The sequence below is a fragment of the Pholcus phalangioides genome, unplaced genomic scaffold, assembly GCF_987345545.1.
Source record: "Pholcus phalangioides strain wild (caught in Gottingen) unplaced genomic scaffold, Ppha-v1.0 ptg000003l_1, whole genome shotgun sequence".
Classification (NCBI taxonomy): Eukaryota; Metazoa; Arthropoda; class Arachnida; order Araneae; family Pholcidae; genus Pholcus; species Pholcus phalangioides.
In genome coordinates this window covers 5,328,145-5,334,419 of record NW_028301596.1, presented here as the reverse complement: position 1 = coordinate 5,334,419, position 6,275 = coordinate 5,328,145, and positions in this window count along the sequence as shown.

Below are 6,275 nucleotides of genomic sequence, written 5' to 3'. Positions count from 1 at the left end.
TTCTCGTTTCATATCTCAATTTTCATTTAAGTGGTGTTTAGTGTGTGTTTCATATTTTTATACAGATACGTCATGCAGAAAAGATACCCCCGCCCCCGAGAAAATTATGCATACGCCTATGTGAGTACGCCATCTGTACGTCATTTTAAGAACTTCATGTTAAGAAATTTCTTTGAAAAAAAACAAAACCAGATCATCTCAAGATGATGTAGGTATAGCCACTACAATAAGGGTTTATACAGTCCCTCCTTATACAGTCGCCTTAGATGGAGCCCTCTGCTATGCTCATCATCCCATCGATGATGAGAGAGCGCTGAGGGTTATAAGGCTGAGCACAACTCAGGTCTATCGCCATGGGCAATTTACTACCTAGTGAGTTGTGCCGGAAGTGTAAGTATGTGTACCTAACAGTCTGAGTGCGTATCTAGTGTTGTGTATGATTTTTAGTGCTGCCATCTATATGTCAGAAGTGAAGTGAGTGAAGTGTAATGACTGAATATTTGTACTGTTTGTAGGAGTGTTGCTCTCTGCGGCGAGACTTTTTAACGGGGAGATTTGCTCGCATTTGCGCCTCGAAGTTGGGAACCCCACATGCACCTCGTAAGCATACCTATAAAGAATTTTTGACGAATTGGTTACATAAAGGGGACGTGTTGCGCCTGTTTTTGTGTATGGCGCCTTAACGCAAAGGGTCTTCAATATATAGCTCGCGGTCCGCATTTGGCCCTCGGAGCTTTTTGCCGTGGCCCACCGACTGTTTTCAGAGAGAAAATGGTTAAAACATCGAGAAGACAAACAATTATGGGGGGGGGGGGGATTTCGATTATATCGGCAGACCCGTGAGAGACGAAACAGGTTTCTTTGGGGGGGGGGGGGGATCGGTATCTAAAAAGGCACATGCACCAACAGAATGCACAGAAATTTTGAAAAATAATTTCAGATTTTTCAGAATTATAATGAAAAATCAGAATTATAATGAAAAAGAAATAATTTTTCGAAATTGAATTTCGTAAAATTATTTCGTTATTGATAAAACTTTCTAATTAACAAGGATAATAATTCTAGAATTACGGGAAGAAGTAAATTTTTGGGACTAGAAGAATATTTTGAGAATTTGGGAAAGAAAAATAATTTTAAGTAATTTTAAGTAAAAATAATTTCAACAATTGATTTAAAAAAAATGATTCCAGAATTATTGAAAAAAATCATTTGAAAATTAATGGGAAAGAAATATTTTCGGAGTTATAGAATTACCAGAATAAATAATTCGATTAAATAATTGTAAATTAATTAATTAATCAAATTTATTTCAGAATAATTTTTCCCAATAGAAAGAAACAATTTCAGAATCAATAAAAAGTATAATTTCAGAATAAATGAAGTCTTCAATTATTTTGGACCCCCCTGTTGGCCGTTCTGGTAAAATAAAACACCGTAAATATGGATTCGATCCTATAATTCGAAATACTTCAGGTTGGTAGCCCGCGTGGTTCGTGGGAAGTTCTGCCCGAGATGTCTGAAAGTTTGTAGATCCCTCCCTTCCTTAACGTATTTAAGTAGTCAGGGTTATGCTTGTTTCGCGTTTTTACTGGTGCTGCCATCTGTCTTCCACATTTTCAAATGAAAATGGTTAAGTGGCTGAATTTTTTATGTTGTATAAGTATCGTGTTAAAGGTCTGTCTGCTCCCTGCTGGGAAATTTCTTCAAATTGGGAAGGAAAAATGGGCAGAGAGAAATGCAAATCGAGGTGGAAGAAATTATAATGCAAGGTGAAAAATGACGATTAAGAAAAACGTAACCGTCAGAATTTTTCCAGAAGACATAAAAAAAGACCAAAATATAATAGTGTAAACAATCATTTATTTCATTTTTACCAAAATTAAGTTTGATATCACGGGCCACCTCAGAAGACTTCGAGGGCCACATTTGGCCAGCAGTATATTGGTTGAGCATTCATGATTTAGAACAGTTGTTTCCTAAATTGGGCAATATCGCCCCCTGGTGGGCGATGGAATGGTCATGGGCGGGGGGGGGGGGTGCGATAGAAGCTACGAGTATAACATCCAATGGGTCGGGGGCGATGAGAGAAAAAAATTTCTGACTAGGGGAGTGATACACATTAATGGGATTAAGTTCTTTTGCGCATAAGCACTTCAATGAGTAGAAACGAAACGACGAACCTCTCCGTTAATCATATGAAATACAAATGACTGGGTACCAAGCGAAGATAAATTGGAAAGAAAAGTCACATTCATCTGCGGGGAACCGAACCATCAACCTCGCGCTTTCCGGGAGCGTGCTCCACTATTAAGAAAACACACATTTTCTTTCCTAAGAACATTGTGTTCCGTTTAGACTGAACGGGACTGCGCATCCTAAGTATTTCCCTTGATATCCAGTCTCATTTGTACTTCGTACAATTCAATAAGTAGCTTACTTTGATTCATGAGTATTTTTTGAGTACATCATAATACTCCTGACGCGGGATAAAAAAAAATACTGTGGGGGGAGTACTCGTAGCACCCCGGCTCTGACGTCACTGATGACAAACGCGTGTGTTTTGGAGAATATAAAAAAAATAACCTTTCTCATCTTTCTTGTAAGACTTTCGTAAGGCCGGGATTACACTATAAAATCACTTGATAAAATCCCTTTTATAAAACTTGAAAAATCTAACCAATAAGGTTATTAGTTACATTCTTGAAAATGCAACCGGTGATCATATTGGCTGCATTTTCAAGTTTTATAAAAGGACTTTTACCAAACTTTTATAGTGTAATACCGGCCTTAGATAGAACAGCCACCTCGTTGGGCATTTTGCCTGTTGTGGCGTTGTATTTGTATTTGTAACAGTATTAACAATGAAAATTTTTATATATATAGGCCTACGAAATTGATTAATAAAATAATTAATAAGTAAATGATACAATCATTAAAGAAAAAACATTTATCATATTCCAATAGAAGAAACTTCTTTTTTAGTAAGCCTAGCTTATTAACTTAGCTCCAAGTGCCACTAAAGTCGGCCTTTAAGCGGTTTTTAAAATTTCCCCTATTTGCCGCATTATATAGCTGCCATAATGGAAATTACTAAACGTTCCAAAAATTGCCACCTAGTTTTCTAGAAGAATATTTTTTTTCCAGTTGCGTAAGATGATAGAAATGCTCCCTCCCCTAAATACCGAAAATAATAATAATTTAAAAAAAGAAAAACAATCGAGACAAAAACTCTATCGTTTTTCTGTTATTTATGCTGTATGCATAATTCTATACTACCTCGAAAGGAAAGGAAAAACAACGCCTCGCTCCTTCTGTTATCAGATTTTGAACAAAAGCTAACTCCGCCCACCGCCAGTTGATCGACAGGCTGGAGTGGGGAGGGATGGAAAGCACATGTTTGAGTGCGAAGAGAATTTCAACAAATTTAGCTGGGCTCGTTATTACCGAAATCACAGGGTTTTAAGGAGCCGAGATATTTCGTGATTGCCGAAATAAAGCGGATAAAGTTAAACGAGTTATCTCTGTAAGCGTTAAAATAGGAAGAGGTTTATTTTTAAATGTTTTTTTACAAATGAAGCTTATTTTGAAGAAGCTTCTTCTAAAGGCCGATTGCTACCTTTAGACATGCAGCGAAACCTCGCTATAATGAAAAATCCCTCTACCACGATATTTTTCAATTCTTCTTTGGAAATGTCTATTTTTTAATGTTTAACTGATGTCTCTCGATATAACGATAATCGCACTACAATCTCTACAGTAATTGCTTGATAATGTTCAAAGACTGATTTTCAAGGAAACAGTTCATGATCATCAGTTACGAAACTGTGTCCCAAATTTGCTTATTATTCTTATCCTATCAAGGAAATATAGTACTTTCAATCTGAACTTTCCGATACTTTCCATACTCTTAATGACGACAAATAAATTCAGATTTTGAATGTTTTTACACTTTGATCCCTATAGGTTGAAAAGCATAATCGGTATCAAGTGGTACACAGTCTCGATGCACCCTAGCTGAACAATGTTACCATAAAATGGGCATTGCATTATTAAAAAACGATTAGGGAAAAACAATTTTCAACAACAAATTTTCAAACTTTTGTTAGTCTTTCAGAATTTGTCTTTTAACAACTTGACCTCGAGAACGGCGAAGACTGGATTCTTGAAGAGTTTTTTCCCAAACTAAATTCCCTCTTAGAAAAATCACGATTTCTTTTCCCATCAACATCGAATTATCCAAAACATTTGAAAAAAGTTTGAATTAAACAAGAAATTTTAACATAAAATTAGATAGAAAACTCTCGTAAAGGGAATTCGTAAAAGTTCGAACACTATTCAAAGTTCAAATTAACCAAGTTTCATACATAAAATGTATATTTCTCACATAGGCGTACGCAGAATTTTCTCGGGGTCCCTCCCTTCTTGCGTACGCCAATGATTTCTCATATTTATTCCCCCCCCCCCATTCCCCGGTTTACAGATGATTCATTTTATTTTTTGTTGGGGTCAGTAAATGATTCCTCTCTCATTTCAGCCGGTCAGCGAAATTGTTCAGCTACTTTGATCGCTCCGCAGTTGCAAAGAGATGGGTTGAATAACACTGATGTAGGTATTACTCTAATGTTTTCAGAAAATGTTGAGTGTTCTGCGTCAAAAATTATTGAAAAAAACATGTTTGAAAAATTTCCAAGTGCTAGACAATAAGTTAACGCAACTGAGTGCTCCACCAAAAACTTCTTGGTGCTCCGCGAAGACATTGGAAAATAAATTTCCAATTTTCCCAAGTGTTTGAGAAATTTACATTTATACTAACTTAAAGCTGAGAGCTATTTATTTTCTTCTGAATCAACGAAAGCAAATGTTTTCAATATGATAAAATGTATCGAAGCAAACATCGGAGGTTTTGTTTTGTGAACTAAACCACATTCATTCGACTATGGCCCCCACATAGGGGGGGCTGACAGGGTTCTAGCCCTGGGGCCCGGGATAATTATCATCATTTTTTTGCTTTTTCACGCTATAATTTAGCTACAGAAGGGGCCCGTTGAAGGTCTGACCGAGGGGCCCGCAAAAGATCTCAGCCTAGGGGCCCCGCTACAGGATGTAGGAGCCATGCATTCGACCAGCGCTGGCCAAAAATGGCCGGAAATATTTCTTCTTGCATTGAGCCCTTGCGTTAAAACGGCTGTGCATCATGCTATCATTGAATCACGATGAACGTGTGGGTGTCGTTACGAAAATTACGGATGGAACTGAAGATGATATCCTCTTTGAAAGTGACAGTAACGATGACAGCCAAGATGAAGATAAAAACGAAGATGCCGCATCTATGATGATCTGATGCATTACGATGAGCTTGGAGACTCAGAAGAAACAGATTAAAAAGTTTGAATTATCTTGTATTGTAAATTTCCGTAAGCTATTTATTTTGCACGAAAATATAAGCATTTTTGTCTCTGAAATGCACGGATTTTTGGGGTCGGCTTATACATGGGTTTTCAATTTATTGCGATTTTGGTGGTCCTGAAGTGCGGGGGTCGGCTTATACACGAGTATATACGGTAATTCAAAATCAAGAGAAACGCAAAACGTTAAGAAACCCTGATCAAACACCTTCCAAAGAAAACACGGAAAGTGAAAAATAAAAGAAGTCACCAAGAAATTGTTTAAAAAAAAATTTGAACCTAGATGTGGAAGTTCTTGAAAGTTCCACAGACAAGAATAGCCGAGACCGATTCAAGCAGACTGATTCTCAAATTGTCCCACCTCTAACAACCCCGAAAAATCAAATTGCCCCTTTGTTTGGCGTGGGCCCCACATTGGGAATCGGCAATTTAGAGAGAAATAATTTTATCTCATTAATTTTAAAATGCATAATTTTAGCAAAAATAATTAATCATAAAATTTTCAGAATGAGTTATTCACAGTTAAGGACAAATAATTTCATAATAAATGAAAATGAAAAAAAATAATTTCGTGCCGTGAAAATCCCACTTATAACGTTCTCATTTAGAACGTTTTTCGGCTTAGTAGGCCTGCGACTTATTTCCACGGTGCCAAGTTTTACTAAGTGTGACAAAGAGCCCCGGTCTCCCCTACTCATTAAGGATTTCCCACGCTTAAAGCATTTTCCAACTTAAAACCTTTTTTTCCATGACAGTTTTTCGGAAAATATTGTAAACGGGATCCACTGTAAATCACAATGAAAGAAATGATTTCGGAATGAATAGAAATGAAAGAAATAATATCAGAATAAATAAAAGAAATAATTACAG